Here is a 25,081-nt window from a genome sequence, read left to right on the forward strand (position 1 = left end):
AATTTGACCCATTGACCACGGTCTCTTTTCCCTTGGCATTTGTGATCCCTTTCCCTCCTGGTTTTTCTCTGCCCTCTTTGGCCCATTCTTTGTCTCCTTCAAAGGCATCTCTTCTCTTTTTTCCCTTAAATATTGGTATTTCCCAGAATTATTTATAATACACATTTCTTGCTCTCCATATTCCACTGTCACCTCTAATCGTTCGCAAATCTGTCTATCTAGATCAGATGTCTCTTGAACTATAAACCCATATGCCATTTTGATGTTACTTAAGCATCTTAAACTCAAATATCAACCTCCAAACTGTTCTTCCCCCTATGTTCCTCATTCTAATATTCATGCCACCACTCTTTCCAAATATCTTAGAAATGATACAAGACTCCTTTCTCTCTTACCATCAAATCCTGTTGATACAAGTCCCTTAACATATTGATATTTTGGACTTTTATCTCATCATCTCTAATATTACTCTCTTATTTTAAGCCATCATTTCTTTCTCACAGTTTAGTTCTTTCTTCCTTAGTTTGGTCTTACCATTTTCTAACACTCATACTTCACAATGTTTCTAGTATTATTGATATTTTTCTAAAATGGAACTCTAACCAAGTCACTTTCCTGTTTTAAATCCTTAAATCATATTCTTCTTTATTATAAAACCCAAGCTACTTCATAAGTAAAGAATACCAGGACTTCTATAATCCTCTTCTGCTTCTTCTTTTACTACTTAGGAACACTTTTCATTATAAGTAACAGGAAGTCTGAATCAATGAGACTATAATATGTAGATATATTTTATTCATATAAGAAGTCTGGAGGTAGGCAGTGGTGAAGCCACTCAAAAATGTCATCTAATATTCATGATCTTTTTATTTCTCATCATCTACGGGATGTTGGTTTATTGTCTCATGGTCACAAAAAGACTAGCTTAGTTTCAGGTGTCACATCTGTATTCAAGGGTGGAAGAAAATGGAGAGAGTGGTGCTACCTACACCTGATCATCTTAGCAGGAAGAACAAATGTATTCCTCCTTGGAGTCCTTAGAAAACTCTCACTTATGTTTCCTTAGCTATAAAGGGAATCACATGACCCTTGCTACCAGTTTCATCACTTGGATACCCAATTCAAGAACCCATTTTCTATTTCCTGTACCATTAAGGATAAAATCCCATGTTCATAATTCTAGGTCCTCCATATTTGGTCTTTTGTTAATGATCCAATTTTTAAAATCTAAGTTAAAGAAATCTTCACTGTGGTTATCATTCTCTAGATCCTTCCAGTATAGCCTTTTATCAACTGAAGCCTTCAGTTCTCTATTCTCAGAATCTCATAATCCTCAAGATGGTATTACAGTCTTGGTCTTCATATTGTCCAGGCTATGAATCTTAACTTATTGATGAGGCTGTAGCTCTTAAACAGCAGGAAACTTCTTTTTGGTCCTTTCAGCAATTGACAGATACACATTGAACTGAAGTAAATTAAAATCGTGGAGTTATAGATCGTCAATAGATAATACCTGTTCCTCCAGTACTTATTATGAATGAAGATCTTATTAGGTACTTTATTACTTTCTTTACTCAAATATTTATTGATTACCTTAAATATGACAGGCCTATATTATATCTTGGGGAAATAGCAACACACATTTTTCTTTGAGACATCCATTCTTTATTCAAATGTAACGTTATGAAAAATAAATCAAATATTCAATAGTTTAATATTGAAGAGTTGGAAACAAATGGAAAAGTTAATATTATTAATTATAAAATATAAATTTATTTATATTTGAACGTGAATCTACCGAGTCCTATTCCTACATCTTCACACATACCGCAATTTGAATGTACAGAAGAAATCTAACTCCTTTGATTTTTTTTTTTTTTAAACCTCTGCCTGGAATTTCCTCACCTTGTTTATTCCCAACCAGACAACTCATCACCTTCCAGGCCTAGCTTCAATGTCACCTCCTCTGTGAAGCCTTCCTTGACACCCCCAGGGTGATTCCCTCCAGTTTTCCACAGCACTGGGTTCCTATTTCTCTTTTAGAAATTGCAGTCCAGTGTCATGTGTGTCTACCTCAAATTCCTCAGTCAGTTTCACGCATCCATTCATTTATAAAATAATTACTGATCACCTGGCATATGTCAGGCACTGTGCTCATAGGAGCTGGGCACACAACAATAAACAATATAATTCTTTGCCTTATGAAGTTTAACTTATAGCAGAATGAGGAAAAGAGTTAATATGTACCTGAGCGTTTTACCATGTATCAAGCACCCTGATAAGAACTTTACATCCATCTCTTGTTTAATCTTCACAATATTCGGTGAAAGCACTATTACTGTTCCTATTTTACAAAAGGGTAAACTGCCCACTAGAATGTAAATTCCATGAGGGCAGACAGCTTGCCTGCCACGTTCACAGCTATCCCAGTGCCTGGCCTATGACAGTGCTCTGTAAGTACCAGCAGATGATGTGAGGTTAAGTGCCCAAGGTACACATCTAGTGAGGCAGAGCAAAGATGTATATAGCCCCACACTGGGCTCTACGCTGCACCTAGAGCTTCCTGTTTAATCTCCAGGGCCTTGGCAGTATCAAGCACAAGCAGGACTCAGGCACAGTCTGGGGAATGAACTGATGGGTGGGCATATGGATGGGTGCAAACACAATTTGTTAGGGTGAAGCCGGGAATCTTCCTCACCTGGAGCCCATCATTTTTCGAGAATCACCTTCCTCCCCACCCTACCCCAAGGAGAGGTCAGGAACCCATCGTTTCTGGAGCCTGAGAGACCACACGTCCTGTTGACAATCTTCCGAGGTCGCCCACTTCCCCAGGTGTCCCCATTTCCCAGGGTCTCTCTCTCTCTCTCTCTACTCGGGTGCCCCACTTCTGGTAGTCCCTCCCTCTCAGGGGGTCCCTATCCCTGTCCCCCGGGGCACAGGCGCTTGCCACGGGCACTCACCCACCCAGCTAAGGGGCGGAGCACGGGTCAATCTGCTGCGGCAGCCTCATCCCACAGAGCCGACCCGCATTCCCTGCCTAGCTGGCCCAGCGGCTTGCATCCTTTGAGTTTTCTATAGCTAATCTGGTCTTTTTCTTAAGGTTTACCTCTCTACTGATTAAGGGGGAAGAAAATTAAGTAAAAATCTAATAAGTAGTTTAAACAGCCCTTTCAAATAATACTCATCATTTCATTTGGTTAAGAATACCCAGTCTCCCAGGGAAACGCTTCTATGCCTGCTTCTTTCTCGAAGATGATGTCTTGGTTGATGGGGTAACTTGCATTGCTGCTAGAACTTATGACCTGCCTCTTGGTACTTGTTTGGGCTCAATAGGCCTCCTGGCTGACTTGGACTCTACCAGTTCTTGTTGACACAATAGACCTCTCTAGAATTTGACTGAGATCACATTTGTTCCAGCTCTTCAATCTGGGAATAAAGATGCCTTATTCTTACTCCCATGAGCCTCTCTGGCAAACTCCACAACCAGACTCATGGCTAATTTTGGAAACAAGGATGGCTCAGAAAAGCAGCATTTCATAGTCTTTTTTGACCATGCTGACCACCCAAACTGACTTGTCTAAGTCAGTCTAAGATAGTTTTCAAAGGGACCTCCTCTCATACTCTCAAATAAGAAGTGGAGGTGTGAATGTGTAGGATTCCTTTCTACCCTAAACATGACTCTTACTCTCATATAGCCCAGAGAAGAAAACATCAGTGCACCTTAATTATGCCCCTTTGCATTCCTATTTCTCTCTTTCTACTTCCCACTAATCTCCACAATTGGGAAAGATGGGCTTTTCTTTTCTTATCCTTCTTTTCTCATACTTCAACTAAGCCTAAGTGGTGGCCAGCGATATCTCCTCTACTGTGGGAGAATTCTATGAGCATGGGTCATGCAGGCTTGGTTGTTAGATAAAGTGGGAAATAAACAAATCTGGAAAATTGTCTTTCAAGATTACAGCCTGTTTTACTGCTTAATTCTATTTCAACTTCTAAAAAGCTGGATGCACCTCTCTGTCCCTATTTTCCTCACATACAAACCCAGAGAGATGGATGCCTTAGGCCAAGAGAGTGAAGGTCATGTACCAGGAAGGAAGAAAAAGGAAAATCACATTAAAAAGTTAAAACTATTATCCTTGTTAGAAAGGATTCAAACATATAGTATATAGTTTCCTATTCCCACTTTTAAGATTGAAATTTTCCACACCATACTTAACTCTAAAAACACTCTCCTATTTCATGCCCATTATTCAAAATCATCTTCTCTCTCAAATCCCTCCTTAAAACTTCTCTGAAACCTTTTATAAGAAAGGGGCCTAAAGGTCTTTTCTTAAAGGACAAGAAAGCAGGTTGAATTTAAATAAAAGACAGAATAAGACAGACCAAGTACATGGGAAGAAAAAAATTAATAAGCTCACCTCTTTCAAGTAGCTTTTTCCATTGAGTTTTTACATTTTAACTCCTTGTTTTATTTTTATCTCTAGTGTAAAAATATTCTTCACTGATTGTAATGCTTTTCATTTTGAAATATATCAAATTAATTTCAACCTCTACTAATAATAGTAGTAAATTTAAAATAAAATACCAGTAAATGTCACACTGAATTTCCTTCTTACTCAAATAGATAATAATGCCTTTTCCCAGACCTTCTCAAGGAGTCTATGAGGATAAAATGGATAAAGTTTTAGGATGATTTAAGCTTATTAGGGAAACAATATGAAGTCTAATAATTCCCATCTCTTCAGAGTTCACACTTTCTTGAAGTAGTTTCTAATTCACCGTAGCTGTAGGCTTTTGGGGTTTCTCTTGTGTTCAGAGATATTTTATATCTGTATGCAGTGAAGTAAGATAAATTGTTTGGGTTATAAATAGGCTTATTAAATAGTTAAGAGCATACAAGCAGAAAGTGAAGCAAATTAGTACAAAATTAAGGATTGTATGGTCTTTGAAACAATAATTTTTATTGCAGACAAAACTGTATTTGTATAAAAATGTAATTTATGCAATATCCTGATTTGTCCTCATATTAATTTTTAATAAAATTTTCTATCCAGAAGTAAATTTTCTACATCAATGATGTGGCTTATGGCGTAATTTTTAAATAAGTCCCAAGTTTCACAGCAGGCTGTACTGGCTCTTAAGGCTACTAATATCAGGCTATAAAAAGGCAAAGGCGGTTTTCAATTTTAAGTTTGCTAAATCAGCTGAACTGAGCATTAATTATGTGTTACTTTTTCACGATGGAGAAATATGGACAGTTTGCATAGTATATTTTATGATACACTTATTATGCCGTATCCCAAGGAGCTTTAAATAACTTAACAAAAAAAGATAGTGCTCCTTTACCATCCTGACAAAGAACTACATAATCATCAGTAAAGACCGAAGGATGATACTACACCCCAAATGAAACCCCCTTGTCCCATTGTTTATAGCAGATTTATAAACCAGAGCTCTAAAATTTACACATATTTTATGAAGTCCCCAAACATATATAACATGAATATTTTCTCCCTTTCTTTCTTCCTTTCTTTCTTCCTTTCTTTCTTCCTTTCTTCCTTCCTTCCTTCCTCCCTCCCTTCTTTTCTTCTTTTTTTTCGCTTTTGGAGCTATTTAACACTTAGTTTAAATGGAAGTCAGTGAAGCAGATGTAGACCTGCCATCCCCCCCCCGCCCCCATATTAGAGAAATAAGATGTTAAAAATCTGCCTCTCTTTCCCTGAATCGTCTCACTTTTAGATAAAAGACCTGAATCTAATGTATATTGACAGCTCCCATGGTTGTGCTTCATCCTGAGCCCACCAGGCATGGAAAGGGGTATGCAAGCCTTTCCAAGAGTGCCTGGAGGGGCTTGTTTGGCAGGGTTCAAGTCTCTGGTGAATGACTGGCTGTGGCTATGATGAAAATAACAGTTAAATAAATCCTAACTTATTTAGAAATAGGTGTCTGACTTTTCTAACACCAGTGTCTTTGTATCTCCAACTGCTATGGCAATGTCCTCACTTCAAAAATATCAGATGACAAAGTGGGGCACTGATTTTTTTTTCCTCCTTGTCCTGAAAAACCGTAGTCTGGTGCATGCAAACTGTGTGCACAGTGCAACACATCCTTAGCCTTTTGGGGGATGATTGTTTGAGCCTGGTGAGAATGAAATAGCCATTGTTTATATGTTAACTGTCACCCCTCCAAGAAAAAAAAAAAATCCACAAGAGCTGGGGTTTTTGTTGTTGTTTGTTTGCTAGTGTTTTTCTATTTAGTGAGTAATGAGCTCATATAAAAAATTTAATATGTAATAATATCTCAGTAATCCCCCTCACATACTCTCTGTCCTTCTCTCTTCCTACTCTCCCTCCCATTGCTCTGTGATAGACAGCCTGGTCTGCTTCTCATCTCGGTACTCTTGTGCTTGCTATTCCTTCTGCCTGGAATATTCTTCCCTCACATTACGTCATTCAGGGCTCTACTCAAATATCATCAGTTTGTCACAGGCAAAGCCCATTAACAACTCCCGGAAAATAAAAAGAGAATCTGGGTAATAAAATAAAGTCTAACCTTTTTCTTTCTTTCCTTTGCGCTTAGCGTCACTTGCTCACAGGGAACCGCGCGCAGAGGCCTCGCACGGGGCACTTCAGACCAGACTTCCTCCTGCAAAATGGCTGTGGTGACGCCTCAGCTTGGGCATGCGCAGAAGCGCTGCACCTGGCACCTCGATTCAAGATGGTGGCGGCGGGGCGTGTGCAGAGACGCTGAGCGTGGCGCTGCGAGTTGGAGCGTGAGCAGCACGCCTGCGCCAAGCCCGCCAGAACTCCTCCCTCTCCGCTGACGAGGTCCCTGTGAAGCAGCTCTGCTGACTGACGCTTTGTCAGGCGGAGCGTGGTTTCTAGAATGCGAGCTCCCACCTCTCCATTCTCTGACCAAAGAATAACCCTTTCCTTTGCTTCTGAACTGGACTCTGCTTGTTCTGTTGGCTTGAATGACACCAGGCAGAAGGACCCTTGTTGGGGAGCAACTGGGAAAGGTAGGTAACAAATTCATAGAGCTCTTCCGCAACTAGCCTCTCTTTCTCCGTCTCTGACACTGTTTATTTTTCTTCATACCATTTATTGCTGACGCCATTTATATAGCTTTTAGTATACTTGAAAATTTTCTCCCACTTCCACTAAAATGTGAGTTCCATGAGGGCAGGGACTTTGTCTATTTAATTCATTACTGTATTCTCTGTGTATGCTGTAGGTGTTTCATAAATTATTTTTGATGAACGAAGGCTCATTTTTAAAGTAAAGATGACCTGGGTTTTGATCTTACAAAGAGCTGGGAGTCCTGTAAGAATACAAAAAGAGTAAACAAGTATACAGTTTGAAAATGGCTATTAAATATCGCAAAAAATGGATTTTCCCCATAATGCTAGTTTTACATGTATTCTAGTTTTTGTTTGTTTGTTTGTCTGGGGTTTTTTTTGTTTGTTTGCTTAATGAGAAAGTGTTGGATGAGGTACAGGATGACTCTAATTTGGACTGAATTCAACTTATTAGGAAAAAGGTTAAAGCAAATATCTGATGCAGCTGGCAAGGACCTTTTAGTTGTTTTGGGTTTTTTTTGGTTTGTTTTTCTAAAATTTATTTATTTATTTATTTTTTATTTATGGCTGTGTTGGGTCTTCGTTTCTGTGCGAGGGCTTTCTCCAGTTGTGGCAAGCGGGGGCCACTCTTCATCGCGGTGCGCGGGCCTCTCACCATCGCGGCCTCTCTTGTTGCGGAGCACAGGCTCCAGACACGCAGGCTCAGCAGTTGTGGCTCACGGGCCCAGTTGCTTTGCGGCATGTGGGATCTTCCCAGACCAGGGCTCGAATCCGTGTCCCCTGCATTGTCAGGTGGACTCCCAACCACTGCGCCACCAGGGAAACCCGGACCTTTTAGTTTTGAAATAATATAATTTAAAAATATTTCTGTAAATTAAAATTATGAATTCTTTCCAAAACCTTGAAATGTTTTCCCACCTAAGATGGTACAAAGATAACTAGTGATATATTCTGGAGTGAGCCTTACTTCTACTGGTGTGTAGATGGTGTGGCATCATTAGTGACACAAATAGAGGGTGATATTATAATTACTGACATGGAGTTGACCTGGCAAACACATGTTAATAATACATCACTACAATGCTCAGAAGCCTTTTACTGTGGTTGTTGTCTCCTCGTTACTCTAACTTCTTTGTGGACATAAACTTAAATTATTTATAGGTTAACATTTCAGAAACAAACACATTTCTGTCTCTCTGGTCTTTAATCACTTAACATCACATCATAAACACCTTCATGTTTCTTACCTAGTGTTTTAGCCATCATTTTGCTCTGGAATAATATCACTTCAAGAAAATGTACTTCACCTTCCCCTTATTGGCTATCCAGATAGATTCCAATATCATTCCATTACTAATAGTGCAGCTATTAATATCTTTATCCTTGAAAATGTTTTCATACACTTTGGATTATTATTTCTTTAGGGTAGATTCCCAGGTAAGGTATTATCTGGTCACTAGTTAGAAATATGTTTATCAAACTTGATACAATATTACTAAATAACTCCAAAATGTAATGTAACAGACACGAGTACTGTTTAAGTCCCAGTTTCATGATACTTTTGCTATACTGATTATTATCATTACAATTTACTTATATACTAATTTAAATTTCTTTTGGTAGTTAAAAAAATTGATAAGCCTGAACATCTTATCATATGCTTGGTCTCTAGTTTCTTTGTGCATCTGATATGTCCTTTGCTTATGTTCTTAAAATTGTTGTGTTGAATACATTGTGCATATATTGTTGTTTCCTTGGATTTCCACATTAAAATCTCTTGATATTAACCACATAGGCTCTGAAGAGAATTTCTAAATTCTTTTCATATAGATTAAGATAAAATATTTGTCCAGTAATTCCCCAGACCATTTTTCTATTGGTATTGGTATTTCTATTACTTACACAGGGAAGCTTATAATATTTGAATATTAAAATATTTTCATGTATTAAATTTTTTTCATAATATTTATCACCTTAATGTACCAAATGTCCATGCTTTCCACAAGGCTTCACCTTCTACCTCCTTGCATTTAAAACACAATTTAATTTTAAATATGCTCCTATAATTTTTTCTGGTGTATGATATGAACATTTTTAAACCATGTTTTGGATCAGTTCTTACAACATAATTCAAGTTTCCCATCAGTTTCTCTTGCCTCTTTATCAACTTTTAACAGTTTATGAGCTAAAAGATCTATTTCTGTCTTGTCTATTCTTTTCCAGTGGCTTTTAATTGCATATTCTACAGCTAGACCAGCAGTCCTTTAACTCTTAAAATTAACAATAGTTAATCCCCTATAATTTTACATTTCTTTTCAGTATGTTCTTTTATAATTTCTCAAATTATATCTCTCAAATAAAACTTAGAATCTTTATAAAATATGTTTTAGTTTTTAACAAGTAGAATCCAATTGTGGAAATAAATTAGATGTCATCAACAATGTACTGTGTAACCTTTTTATTATGAAACATATCTATCTGCAAGGGAGCAGATAGTATATACATATGTTTATATAATAATAAAAGGAATATAAATGCAATTATCAATCTTAGGAAATAGAACAATGCCATTACCTTTAATACCTGCTGTCCCCTTTTTTTTTTTTCATAAATTTATTTATTCATTTATTTATTTTTGGCTGTGTTGGGTCTTCGTTTCTGTGCGAGGGCCTTCTCCAGTTGTGGCAAGCGGGGGCCACTCCTCATCATGGTGCGCGGGCCTCTCACTGTCGCGACCTCTCTTGTTGCGGAGCACGGGCTCCAAACGCGCAGGCTCAGTAGTTGTGGCTCATGGGCCCAGTTTCTCCGCGGCATGTGGGATCCTCCCAGACCAGGGCTCGAACCCATGTCCCTTGCATTGTCAGGCAGACTCTGAACCACTGCACCACCAGGGAAGCCCCCCGCTGTCCCCTTTCTTAAATGCTTTTCTTTTTCTCTAACCAGAGATAAACATATCCTGACTTTTGTTTTTTGTTTTGTAATTTTTTGCCTTTCCTTATAGTTTTACCACCTAGATTTGAAATCTCAAATAATATATTTTACTTTTCACTGTTTTAAAACAATATTTGAATTTTATTGAGTCTTGTTCTTTTAACCTAATCTTTGGTTTGAGACATCCATTCATGAGTCTGCGCAGTGCTGTGGTTTAGTCATTTTCAGGGCTGTATACTATTCCATCTGTATAACCACTGTTTATCCAATCTATTCTTAATGAGATTTAGCCTGTTCTTTGCAAGAATTATAGACATGATATTAATAGTCTTTTGCATGTCTCCTGGGGTACACGTGCAAGAATTTCTTAGGGGTGTGCATCTAATAAAGGAATTGTTGGATCATAAGATATAATGAATGGCTAAAGCAACTCCAAGATGAAGTTGCCATTAAATAACATGGGGAAGGCTCTGGCAGAGATGGTATTTGGGGGAAATTCAGAAGTTCAGTTTTGTGCATGCTGATTTTGAGGTATTTTCAAAATGACTTCTAAGAAAGAAAAACAAGTGAGTGTTTTGTAAACAAATCTGGAGTTTGTGAGAGAGGTTATAGGTAGAGATACAAATTTGAGAGTTATATCAATCAGGAAGATTTCAAGAGGAGTTTAATAAATGTACTATTTTAAAAAGAAGTTGATAATATTTGGGGAAACTAAAAGGGATACTTAAGTATCCAGGTGACAAACTAACAGTAAACCACTGTGAACCCCTAGGCTGAAGGGAAAAGGAAAGGGAGCAGCTACTAGAACCCTGAAGAAAGACATGCTTTCCTATCTTTCTGTATATCTACTTTATCTCTCTCTATTTCATGGCTCATGGTTTTATTTTTTAATTTTTAAAAAAATTAACAATAATTTTATTTGTTTACTTTCATCTGTGTGAGCAAATTGTTTTGTTTTGTTTGCCACTGGTTATTTAATTTATTTATTTATTTATTTTATACAGCAGGTTCTTATTAGTTATCTATTTTATATACATTAATGTATATATATAAATCCCAATATCCCAATTCATCCCACCACCACTAATCCCCCCCTTCTTTCCCCCTTTGGTGTCCATACGTTTGTTCTCTATGTCTGTGTCTCTATTCCTGCCTTGCAAACCGGTTCATCTGTACCATTTTTCTATATTCCACATAAATGCATTAATATTTGATATTTGTTTTTCTCTTTCTGACTTACTTCATTCTGTATGACAGTCTCTGGGTCCATCCACATCTCTACAAATGACCCAATTTCATTGCTTTTTATGGCTGAGTAATATTCCATTATACGTATATATGTACCACATCTTCTTTATCCATTTAGGATAAATGTCGATGGACATTTAGGTTGCTTTCATGACTTGGCTATTGTAAATAGTGCTAAAATGAACACTGAGGTGCATATGTCTGTTTGAATTATGGTTTTCTCTGGGTATATGCCCAATAGTGGGATTGCTGGGTAAACCTATATGGTAATTCTATTTTTCGTTTTTTAAGGAACCTCCATACTGTCCTCCATAGTGGCTGTCTCAATTTACATTCCCACCAGCAGTGCAAGAGGGTTCCCTTTTCTCCACACCCTCTCCAGCATTTGTTGTTTGTAGATTTTCTGGTGATGCCCATTCTAACGGTGTGAGGTGTGAGTTTTGATTGTAGTTTTGATTTGCATTTCTCTAATAATTAGTGATGTTGAGCAGCTTATCATGTGCTTCTTGGCCATCTATATGTCTTCTTTGGAGAAAAGTCTATTTAAGTCTTCTGCCCATTTTTTAATTGGGTTGTTTATTTTTTTTTAACATTGAGCTGCATTAACTGTTTATCTGTTTTGGAGATTAATCCTTTGTCCGTTGATTCATTTGCAAATGTTTTCTCTCATTCTGAGGGTTGTCTTTTCATCTTGTTTATAGTTTCCTTTGCTGTGCAAAAGCTTTTAAGTTTCATTAGGTCCCATTTGTTTACTTTTGTTCTTATTTCCATTTCTCTAGGAGGTGGGTCAAAAAGGATCTTGCTGTGATTTATGTCATAGAGTGCTCTGCCTGTGTTTTCCTCTAAGAGTTTTATAGTGTCTGGCCTTGCATTTAGGCCTCTAATCCATTCTGAGTTCATTTTTGTGTATGGTGTTAGGGAGTGTTCTAACTTCATTCTTTTACATGTAGCTGTCCAGTTTTCCCAACACCACTTATTGAAGAGGCTGTTTTTTCTCCATTATATATTCTTGCCTCCCTTATCAAAGATAAGGTGAACATATGTGCGTGGGTTTATCTCTGAGCTTTCTATCCTGTTCCACTGATCTATATTTCTGTTTTCGTGCCAGTAACATACTGTCTTGATTACTGTAGCTTTGTAGTATAGTCTGAAGTCTGGGAGCCTGATTCCTCCAGCTCCGTTTTTTTCCCTCAAGACTGCTTTGGCTATTCGGGGTCTTTTCTGTTTCCATACAAATTGTGAAATTACTTTGTTCTAGTTCTGTGAAAAATGCCACTGGTAGTTTGATAGGGATTGCATTGAATCATTAGATTGCTTTGGGTAGTATAGTCATTTTCGCAATGTTGATTCTTCCAATCCAAGAACATATTATATCTCTCCATCTGTTTGTATCTTTAATTTCTTTCATCAGTGTCTTATAGTTTTCTGCAAACAGGTCTTTTGTCTCCTTAGGTAGGTTTATTCCTAGGTATTTTATTCTTTTTGTTGCAATCATAAATGGGAGTGTGTCCTTAATTTCTCTTTCAGATTTTTCATCATTAGTGTATAGGAATGCAAATGATTTCTGAGCATTAATTTTGTATCCTGCTAGTTTATCAAATTCATTGATTAGCTCTAGTAGTTTTCTGGTAGTATCTTTAGCACTCTATGTATGGTACCGTGTCATCTGCAAACAGTCACAGCTTTACTTCTTCTTTTCCGATTTGGATTCCTTTTATTCCTTTTTCTTCTCTGACTGCTGTGGCTAAAACTTCCAAAACTTTGTTGAATAATAGCGGTGAGAGTGGACAACCTTGTCTTTTCCTGATCTTAAACGAAATGGTTTCAGTTTTTCACCATTGAGAACAGTGTTGGCTGTGGGTTTGTCATATATGGCCTCTATTATGTTGAGGGAATTTCCCTCTATGCCTACTTTCTGGAGGGTTTTTATCATAAATGGTTGTTGAATTTTGTCAGAAGGTTTTTCTGCATCTATTGAGATGATCATTTGGTTTTTCTTCTACAATTGTTAATATGGTGTATTACCTTGACTGATTTGCATATATTGAAGAATCCTTGCATTCCTGGGATAAACCCCACTTGATCATGGTGTATGATCCTTTTAACGTGCTGCTGGATTCTGTTTGCTAGTATTTTGTTGAGGATTTTTACATCTATATTCGTCAGTCATATTGGCCTGACCTGTAGTTTTCTTTCTTTGTGACATCTTTGTCTGGTTTTGGTACCAGGGTGATGGTGGCCTCGTAGAATGAGCTTGGGAGTGTTCCTCCCTCTGCTATATTTTGGAAGAGTTTGAGAAGGGTAGGTGTTATCTCTTCTCTAAATGTTTGATCGAATTCGCCTGTGAAGCCATCTGGTCCTGGGCTTTTGTTTGTTGGAAGATTTTTAATCACAGTCTCAATTTCAGTGCTTGTGATTGGTCTGTTTAAATTTTCTATTTCTTCCTGGTTCAGTCTTGGAAGCTTGTGCTTTTATAAGAATTTGTCCATTTCTTCCAGGTTGTCCATTTTGTTGGCATATAGTTGCTTGTAGTAATCTCTCATGATCCTTTGTATTTCTGCAGTGTCAGTTGTTACTTCTCCTTTTTCATTTCTAATTCTATTGATTTAAGCCTTTTCCTTTTTTTCTCTTGATGAGTCTGGCTAATGGTTTATCTATTTTGTTAATCTTCTCAAAGAACCAGCTTTTAGTTTTATTGATCTTTGCTATTCTTTCCTTCATTTCTTTTTCATTATTTCTGATCTGTTCTTTATGATTTCTTTCCTTCTGCTCACTTTGGGTTTTTTTGTTCTTCTTTCTCTAATAGCTTGAGATGTAAGGTTAGATTGTTTATTTGATATGTTTCTTGTTTCTTAAGGTCGGATTGTATTGCTATAAACTTCCCTCTTAGAACCGCTTTTGCTGCATCACATAGGTTTTGGGTCATCGTGTTTCATTGTCATTTGTTTCTAGGTATTTTTTGATTTCCTCTTTGATTTCTTCACTGATCTCTTGGTTATTTAGTAATGTATTGTTTAGCTACCATGTGTTTGTATTTTTTACAGATTTTTCCTGTAATTGATATCTAGTCTCATAGCATTGTGGTCGGAAAAGATACTTGATACGATTTCAATTTTCTTAAATTTACCAAGGCTTGATTTGTGACCCAAGATATGTTCTATCCTGGAAAACGTTCCATGAACACTTGAGAAGAAAGTGTATTCTGTTGTTTTTGGATGGAAAGCTAATCAATGAATTTGGTAAAGTAGCAGGATACAAAATTAATGCCCAGAAATCTCTTGCATTCCTATACACTAATCATTAAAAATCTGAAAGTGAAATTAATGGAAGACTCCCATTCACCATTGCAACAAGAAGAGTAAAATACCTAGGAATATACCTATCTAAGGAGATAAAAGACTTGTATGCAGAAAAGTGTAAGACACTGATGAAAGAAATTAAAGATGATTCAGACAAATGGAGAGATATACCATGGTCTTGAATTGGAAGAATCAACATTGTGGAAATGATTTTACTACCCAAAGCAATCTACAGATTCAATGCAATCCCTATCAAACTACCAATGGCATTTTTCACAGAACTAGAACAAAAAATTTCATAATTTGTATGGAAACAAAAAAGACCCCAAATAGCCAAAGCAGTGTTGAGAAAGAAAAACAGAGCTGCAGGAATCAGGCTCCCAGACTTCAGACTATACTACAAAGCTACAGTAATCAAGACAGTATGGTACTGGCACAAAAACAGAAGTATAGATCAATGGAACAGGATAGAAAGCCCAGAGATAAACCCAAGCACTTATGGCCACCTTATCTTTGATAAAGGAGGGAAGAACATACAATGGAGAAAAGACAGTCTCTTCAATAATTGGTGCTGGGAAAACTGGACAACTACATGTAAAAGAATGAAATTAGAACACTTCCTAACACCATACACAAAAATAAACTCAAAATGGATTAAAGACCTAAATGTAAAGCCAGACACTATAAAACTCTTAGAGGAAAACATAGGCAGAATACTCTATGACATAAATCACAGCAAGATCCTTTTTGAGCCACCTCCTAGAGAAATGGAAATAAAAACAAAAATAAACAAATGGGACCTAATGAAATTTAAAAGCTTTTGCACAGCAAAGGAGACCATAAACAAGATGAAAAGAGAACTCTCAAAATGGGATAAAATATTTGCAAATGATACAACTGACAAAATATACAAGCAGCGCATGAAGCTCAATACTAATAAAAGCAACAACCCACTCGAAAAATGGGCAGAAGACCTAAATAGACATTTTCTAAAGAAGATATACAGATTGCCAAGAAACACTTGAAAGCATACTCAACATCACTAATCATTAGAGAAATGCAAATCAAAGCTACATTGAGATATCCCCTCACACCAGTCAGAACGCCATCATCAAAAAATGTACAAACAATAAATGTTGGAGTGGGTGTGGAGAAAAGGGAACCCTCTTGCACTGTTGGTGGGAATGTAAATTGATACAGCCACTATGGAAAGCAGTATGGCAGTTCCTTAAAAAACTAAAAATAGAACTACCATATGATGCAGCAATCATACTACTGGGCATATACCCTGAGAAAACCATAATTCAAACAGTCATGTACCACAGTGTTCACTACAGCTCTATTTACAGTACCCAGGACATGGAAGCAACCTAAGTGTCCATTGACAGATGAATGTATAAAGAAGATGTGGCACATATGTACAATGGAATATTACTCAGCCGTGAAAAGGAACGAAACTGAGTTATTTGTAGTGAGGTGGATGGACCTAGAGACTGTCATACAGAGTGAAGTAAGTCAGAAAGAGAAAAACAAATACCATATGCTAACACATATATATGGAATCTAAAAATAAAAAAAAAAGGTCAGAAGAACCAGGGGCAAGACTGGAATAAAGATGCAGACCTACTAGAGAATGGACTTGAGGATACGGCGAGGGGGAAGGGTAAGCTGGGACAAAGTGAGAGAGTGGCATGGACATATATACACTACCGAACGTAAAATAGATAGCTAGTGGGAAGCAGCCGCGTAGCACAGGGAGATCAGCTTGGTGCTTTGTGACCACCTAGGGGGTGGGATAGGGAGGGTGGGAGGGAGGGAGATGCAAGAGGGAAGAGATATGGGGACATATGTATATGTATAACTGATTCACTTTGTTATAAAGCAGAAACTGACACCATTGTAAAGCAATTATACTCTAATAAAGATGTTAAAATATATATATGTATAAATATAGATATGTTGAAAGATAACTTATGGAAAAGGTGACACTTATGGAAAGTGTAACAATTCTAAATGAGTGTGTGCACTTGAAAACAGCTTCAAAATACATAAATTAAAAGTCAACAGAATTAAAAGGATACAATCCAAAATCTTAGAGCTTTTAGTACGATTCTCTCAATAACGGACAGAACTGGCAGACAACAAAAGGAGCAAGAATATGAATGTTTTGAGCAATACCAGTAGCAAACTTGACCTAACTGACATTTCTAAATACTGCATCCAGTAATTTCAGAATATACATCTTTTTCACCTGAATGTGAAACATTTTTCAGAATAGGTCCTAGAGCAATTAAGCAAGCCTTACACATTTCAAACCTTGATATAGTGTGTATTTTCCTGTCATTGTGGAAATTAATTAGAGCTTAAATTACAGAAAAACAACCATTAGAAAATGAAAATTGGGGAACAGCAAATATATTAAAAGCAACGATAAATTCCAGAATACTATGAAACAGTGTCTTCACTTCACAGTGCTGATAGTGAAAATTAGAATTTTATAACCAATATTTGTTCAAGAATGAGAATAAAATAAAAGCATTTTTAGAAAAGAAATTGGAACTTCTAAAGGGTGGACATTAAAAGGAAGGAAAAATTGTTCTTGAAGAAAGAATTTATGCAAAAAAAAGATGAACAATGAACTGAGCCATTTTAATCTGTAGAATTATACTGTTCAGTACTGTATATTTTTCTTTTATTATTTCCTTGTTAATTTCTTCTCTTCTATTTCCTCTTTCTTTCTGGAACTCGTTCTTTTGATGTTACCTTCCTGGCTAGATTCTTTAATATTATTCTCCTTTTTTTCTCTTTTCTTCCCACATTTCTGCCTTTTGTTCTACTTTCTTAGAGATTTCCTCAACTTTCTCCTCCAATTTTCCAAATTTTCTATTTATTTTAAAAGATGTCTGCTATTTCATTGTTAATTTTCATTATCCTTTTTTTTCTTGTGAATTTTTTTCTTCTTTTGTGAGTATAGAATCCTATTCTTATGAAATAAATGGAATATCTTGTCTTATATCTCTGAGAATTTTAAACTTGTATTTTTCTGTTTCTGGCACTGTCCCATGTTAACTGCTTTCCTTTATTTGTTCATTAAAAATATTATATATGCTATACTATTTAATGACTAAACATCTTTTGCTTGTCTTCCTGTCCTAGAATTTAAGTTCTGTAAGGACTGGAATTTTTGTCTGTTTTATTCCCTTCTGTATCTGCAGCACACATAACACTGCCTACTACATAGTAGGGGTCTTTTGCTCAGGTGAATGAAGGTCTACTGTTAGACTGTGTGAGATGGGAGAGGTGATATGAGAGGTGTAATTGTATACTTTCAATCTATTTCTTTAATTTCAGGTCCACCTCGTACCATCTATCTTCCGAGGATCTCTTGCCTCCAGTTTTCACAGCTTTTCCAAATTTCTGCCCTTGCTTTTTGGCAAGGCACTTAGTTTTCATCTTTCTGTGATTTGCTATGTTAGTTATCACTCATCCATCTGCTTTATATCACTTAGAATTTTGTCATCAACTTTCATGTGCTCTCATCACCTCTTTGTACCCTTTGGTCCTTGCAGGCTGAAACCTCATTTTAGCGGGTTTGTGATGAAATCAGAGAAAAACAGTCATGCTTAATACTCCATAAATTTACTGGAATCCTCCCCTGGACTTTAAATCCAAATTTATGGAGAATAGTCAAGTATTACAACAAAACTGTCCTTGGCTAAATCTCAGAGAGAAAAGCTAGTAGGATAAATGTGATATAGAATTAATTTAAGAATCATATATAGGTTAAGCTGCATCAAATTCAAGGAGTAGTATGAGATGTGCATAGCTTCCCTGATCATGCATAAAGAATTATGTTCCATGGTTCAAAATCATGTGTAGAAACTAAGAGAATCAGTTGCAGAGATATTAGTAATAATTATTATTATTAATGAAATTATATAAGTATATTTCAACTATGTATTTAAATAAGTCCTGAAATATACATATATTTAATTAAATAAATTCCTCAAATATATATAATACACACTACATTCTATAAAGTACATAAAAAGGAAAAAAATTTTTCCCAGTGAAATAAAAACATTTCAAACACATAAAATTAGATCTTAGGTCGTTAGGCAGTACAACTAAGATTTTGTTCAATATGCTGTGTTATGTCAGAAAGGGAGCTGTGAATTAAATCAAGGTCTTTTGATTTAACATTTTTCCAGTTATTTTCCTCCAAAATTATCCTTATCATCAAATCAAAATTCTGTATATGCTTTGTTGACAACTACATTATTTTACTAGATGGTGCCTCAAAGCAAATGCTATCCTGGTAATAGGCTTCATTTTACATAGGCTATATACAGCAAGTAGGACAGAAAGTCTGCATCCTATTTAGATGGGAACAGTATCCTAAAGATGAAATGAAGCAATTAAATCAATGGAAAAAATATTAAGTAACAGAATAAAAGGAGAAGAAATCTCTGACATTAAGAAAAATGTACCCTTGTCATAAAATGTCTATTGGATTTCATGTTTGGGCACTGAGTCCAAGAGAGACAATTACATTCATAAGAAGATTTATCCAAGCCAAAAGTACCCAGGAACAGAAGCAGACCAAAGCCAGGAGGAAACTCCCAGCTGAGGTGAGCTGGCCAAGTTCAGGAAAAGAAAACAGAGCTCGAGATTCTGACAAATCCAGAGGGAGGGTGGCGTGGAAAATACATGTGGAAAACTTTAGAGAAACCACAGACCGGTGAGAGACTCAAAAAAAGAAAAAAAGGCCTAAGTTGAAGAACTATGCATTCTATGAACATAGGGCCATATGAGGAAGTCTACTTTGATGCCTGCTTTGTAGAACTGATCATAGAAATTAGTGGTGAAGTGGGAGTCTTGAAAATAATTTAGTTCCTTACTTTAATTCTGCAAGCAAGTGTAACTTGAGTGTATAGCTCCAAATCCTTTACCTTCAAGAATTTCTTTCATTCAGTGTTTTGGAGAAAGCATTTTTTTTTTTTTTTTTCTTTTCATGTATTGATTGTCTTCAGTTGTTTGACTTCTGTATCTCCCCACTCCACCATGGACCTGTTTAGGTAGCTGGTAGTCACTTCTTGGAACAATGCAAACCACAGAGAGTAGCACAGTACATTGGTAGCTACTATTCCATTTGCTGCCCTAGACTAAGATTGAACACCCACTCCTTCTTTGTTCTCCATTAGGCATCACCAACAGAAGCCTGTCCTATGTAACAGACCTGCTACAGACATCGGGAATGAATATAATGAAAAAGACAAAAAATTCATATTAATCATCAATGTTTTTACAGATGAAGCTTATAATGAAAAGCAACATTTACCTGATTCACACCTCCCCTTCTTAGTCTCACTTCCATGAAGCAAAATCTTCTAAATACAGTATTTCATTTAAAAAATCTTCTAATTATCTCCTTAACTTTAAATATGAATAATTGATTAATAACCTAACATATTATCTATTGATGACCAAACATTAAAGAGAGAATTTCTTTACAAAGCCTACCCCCTTTCTTTCTTTTTTTTTTTTTAAATTAATTAATTAACTTTTTTTTTTGGCTGTGTTGGGTCTTCGTTTCTGTGCGAAGGCTTTCTCTAGTTGTGGCAAGTGGGGGCCACTCTTCATCGCGGTGCGCGGGCCTCTCACTATCGTGGCCTCTCGTTGCGGAGCACAGGCTCCAGACGCGCAGGCTCAGTAGTTGTGGCTCACGGGCCTAGTTGCTCCGCGGCATGTGGGATCTTCCCAGACCAGGGCTCGAACCCGTGTCCCCTGCATTAGCAGGCGGATTCTCAACCACTGCGCCACCAGGGAAGCCCCCCCCTTTCTAATTTTATCTCATTTTTTGGTTTTTACTATTTATTTTCTCTATTGTTTATCTTTAAATAATAAATTTAGTAGCATAACATTTGTAAATATTATCCATTGTGCTTGTCTCCCAAATACTTTAATGCCTTCCCCCAATATTCTCTCTGACTCAGTGTTATTCATTGCCTCTGGGATATTCATTTCATAAGGAGAAGTACAAAAGAACATGGAGAGAACAAAAAAGACAAATTCTTGGCTTCAAGTTTTATCACAAGGAAGACAACTAAGGCTTTTAACTGGCAAGATCTGTGAGTTTTGGAACTCCAAGATGGAAATGTTAAAAGAAACAGAAGATAGAGTTTATGCAGAAATAGAATAGAGAGAGTCAGACTTCGCTGCCCCTCTTTGGGTAAACAAAGAGGTTCAACACTGACAAGAAAGCTTCAACGCTTATACTTAAATCAGAGGCCACAAACTCTCAGAGCATGGACAAGATTTGTTTTGTCTGAAAGTTCAGTTTACAGAAGAAGGAAGAGGAGAAAGAGAAAGAAGGAGGAGATGAGGAAAAAGAAGAAGAGGAAGAAAGAATTAGCATGTTACAGATTATACCATGTACTATAATCTGATTCCCAGAAACATAGCAAGGCCACCAACTTCAAGTTTCCATGTTTCAACAATTTTAGACAGTGTCTCTTCACTATACACCATATTAGAGATATTGAGCTCTTACAATTCTTTGCACCTCATCTTTCCCTTTCAACTTCGCAACATGTTGTCCACTGAAAATTTTACACTATGAAGTTGAAATTTTTACATTCTGCTCCCTGATATTGTCTTCTATGTTACGTCCATAAGTTAAATCTGTAAGTTGAAAATCAACAAATAATTACATTATTAAGACTCTAATAGATTTTAGTGCACAATTTGTGTGCAAAATTTAGTTCCTTTACTATAGATTCAATAGCAGGGTTCTCAAGCAAAGCAAGGGAGAATAATCCTAATAAAAAGGTGAAATGGATTTTTCTATACTTCATAGTTTTTACACTAATTTAGTTTGATTTGCTTAACATTTGGACCATCAATTTACTACACATTTTCATTGTTTTTCCAGAATGTCTGATTACTTGTTATTACTTTTATGTTTTTTGTTGTTTGGGAAATAATTGACCTTAGTCACCATGTCAGTTACATCAAGCAACTCTTTTATCAGTTTATCAATTGCTTAAAATCCACTTTATTCTTATTTTTTCTATTGTGGTAAGGACCACATAACACAAAGTCTACCCTCTTAACAAAATTTTAAGTGTATTGTACAGTATTGCAAACTATATGTACGTTGTTGTACAGCAGATCTATAGAAATTTTTCATCTTCCATGACTGAAACTCTGTACCCATTGAACAGCAGTTTGTCATCTACTCCTCCCTCCAGCCCCTGATGATCACCTTCTACTTTCAGCTTCAATGACTTTACTACTTTAGATAGCCTGTCTAAGTTGGATTCATGCAGTCTTTGTCCTTCTGTGACTGGCTCATTTCACTTATCATTGTGTTCTCAAGATTCATCCATGCTGTTGCATATGACAGGATTTCCTTCTTTCTAAGGCTGAATAATATTCCAGTGTATGTACATACCAATTTTTCTTTATCCACTTATCCCTCAGTGGACATTTAGGTTGTTTTCATGTCTTGGTTATTATGAATAATGCTGGAAAGAACATGGAAGTACAAATACATACTTCTTTGAGAGCCTATTTTCAATTCTTTGGATAAATACATGGAAGTGAAATTTCTGGATCATATATTAATTCTATTTTTAATACTTTGAAGAAACTTCATATAATTTTGTATAGTGGCTGCACCATTTCACATTCCTACCAACAGTGCACAGGGATCCAATTTCCCCAACTCTTGTTATTTTCTGTGTTTTTGGTATTGACCATCCTAACAGGTATGAAATGGTATCTCATTGTGCTTTTGATTTGCATTTACCTGATGATTAGTGATACTGAGCACCTTTTCATGTACCTATTGACCATTCGTATGTCTTCTTTAGAGAAAAATCTATTCAAGACCTTTGCCCATTTTTAATCAGGTTATCTGTTTGTCTGTTTTGCTCTTGAGTTGTAGGAGTTCATTATATATTTTGGATATTAAACCTTTATGAGATGTATGGTTTGCAAACATTTTCTCCCATACTTTAAGTTGCCTTTTCATTCTGTTGATTATTTCCTTTCCTGCACAGAATTTCTTTTTAGTTTGATATAGTCCTACTTGTCTATTTTTGCTTTTGTTGCCTGTGCTTTTGGTGTCATATCCAAGAAATCATCACTGAGACCAATGTTATGAAGATTTTCCCCTGTTTTCTTTTAGGAGTTTTATAGTTTTAGATTTTATGTTTACGTTTTTAATCCATTTTGAGTTTACTTTTGTGTACAGTGTGAGATAAGGGTCCAGTTTCATTCTTTTGTAGTTTCCCCACCACCACTTGTTGAAGAGACATTCTTTTCCCCATTGTGTGGTCTTGGGCACCTTTGTTGAAGATCATTTGACCATATGTGTATGGATTTATTATTGAGTTCTCTATTCTGTTCCATTGATCTATATGTCTGTCTTTATGCCAGTACCATACTGTTTGATTACTGAAATTTTGTAGTATGTTTTGAAGTTGGGAAGTATGAGGCCTCTGGCTTTGTTATTCTTTCTCATGATTGTTTTGGCTATTCAGAATCCTTTATGGCTGCATATGAATTTTAGGATTTCTTTTCTATTTCCAAAAGAAAGTGTCATTGAGATTTTGATACATATTGTATTAAATCGGTGGATTGCTTTGGGAAAGTTGGACATTTTTAGCAATATTGTCTTCCACTACATGAACAACAGATGACTTTCCATTTATTTGTTTCTTTAATTTTAGCAACATCTTGTAGTTTTCAGTGTACAAGTCTTTCATCTCATTGGTTAAGTTTATTCATAAGTGTTTTATTCTTTTTGATGCTATTATAAATGGGATTTTTTTTTCTGAATTTCATTTTCAGACTGTCATTACTGTATAGAAACACAACTAATTTTTATATGTTGTTTAGTATCCTGAAAATTTGTGAAATTTGTTTATTAGTTCTAACGTGTGTGTGTGTGTGTGTGTGTGTAGAATCTTTAGTTAATGTCATCTATGAACAAAGGTGATTTTACTTTCCCTTTTTATGATTTATGGATGATTTTTATGATTTATGAATGCTTTCCATTTCTTTTTCTTGCCTAATTGCTCTAGCTAGGAGTTCTAGTACCATGTTGAATAGAAGAGGCAAGAGTGGGCATCCTGCCTTCTTCTTGATCTTAAAGAAAATATTTCAGTTTTTTACCGAGTATGATGTTAGCTGTGGGCTTTTCATATACGGCCTTGATTATGTTGAGATAATTTTCTTCTATTCTTAGGGGTCTTTTTTTTAGTGTTTTTATCATGAAAGGGTGTTGAATTTTGTTAAACTTTTTAAATATATTGAGATGATCATGTGATCATGTGATTTTAATCCTTTATTCTGTTAATGTGGTGTATCACACTGATGGATTGTTGAACCATCCTTGCATTCCAGAGATAAATCCTACCTAGTCATGGTGTATGATCATTTAATGTGCTGTTGAATTCTGTTTGCTAGTATTTTGTTGAGGATTTTTGTATCTGCATTCATCAGAAATATTGGCTTGTATTTTTCTTTTCTTGGTGTGCTTTTGTCTGGCTTTACTATCAGAAATAATGCTCTCACCATTTCATTTGGAGATTGTCTTTTGGATTCCCTCTTCCCCACACTATTTAGCTCTTGGCTACTCTGCCTCAATCCTATACTCAGTTGTGTTTCTTAATATACCTCCTGAGGCCTTCTTTTGGTTCAGGAAAGATTTAAAACACAAATCATCTAAAGTCACAGTTACTAAAGCTAGTTTTAGAACCCTGGGCTTCTGACTTTCACAGAAAAGCTGTCCTACCTTAGGTAAGTTGTCAATCATCTATGATTCAATTGAACCTCCTACGAAACTTAAAAAAAAATATCTAATAGTACCCATTTTCCAGTTGTTACAATGATTGGTGTGGTAAACAGCCCCTTAAATAGCTCCTCATGATCCTTGCTTCCTATTTTTTTTTTGTTTTTTTGTTTTTTGCCACACCGCACAACATGTGGGATATTTGATCCCTGACCAGGGATCAAACCCATGCCCCCTGCAGTGGAAGTGTGGAGTCTTAACCACTGGACCGTCAGGGAAGTACCAATCCTTGCTTCCTATTATTTATGCTCTTCTATAATTCCCTTCAAGTGTGGGCTGGATATAGTGAATTCTATTGAATATAGTATGGCAAAAGTGATGATATGTCAATATTGAAATTAGGTTTCAAAAAAACCCTCTAGCTTCTGTCTACTTTCTCTGTCTCCCTCAGCCCTTTGTCTGATATAAGCAAGCTGCTGTGTTGTGAACTTTCCTACGGAGAGGCCCATATGGCAAAGAATTAAGAAAGAGGCCTCTGGCCAACAGCCAGGGAAGAATTGAAATCCTCGGTCCAACAGCCCAAGAAAGACTAAATCTAGGGTTGTTGGCACTCAAACTGCATGATTCAGTTGGAAGCAGATTCTTGTCCAGTCAAGCCTTAAGATGAGACTGTAGACCCAGCTGACACCTTGATTACAGCCTGTGAAAGACCCTGAGTCAGGG

At 36.3% G+C, this 25,081-nt stretch overlaps 1 long non-coding RNA gene across 1 annotated transcript in view; it reads left to right on the forward strand.

The window, feature by feature from the left end:
- Nucleotides 1-295: 295 nt before the first annotated feature.
- The window catches only part of LOC309615218, a 242,945-nt gene continuing 218,159 nt past the window's right edge, over nt 296-25,081 (forward strand). The window contains exon 1 of the long non-coding RNA XR_014236641.1: nt 296-16,070. This is a non-coding gene — a long non-coding RNA (uncharacterized lncRNA). The remainder of the gene's footprint in view (nt 16,071-25,081) is intronic.

This window comes from Balaenoptera borealis (assembly GCF_965194805.1).
Source record: "Balaenoptera borealis genome assembly, chromosome: 17".
Lineage (NCBI taxonomy): Eukaryota > Metazoa > Chordata > Mammalia > Artiodactyla > Balaenopteridae > Balaenoptera > Balaenoptera borealis.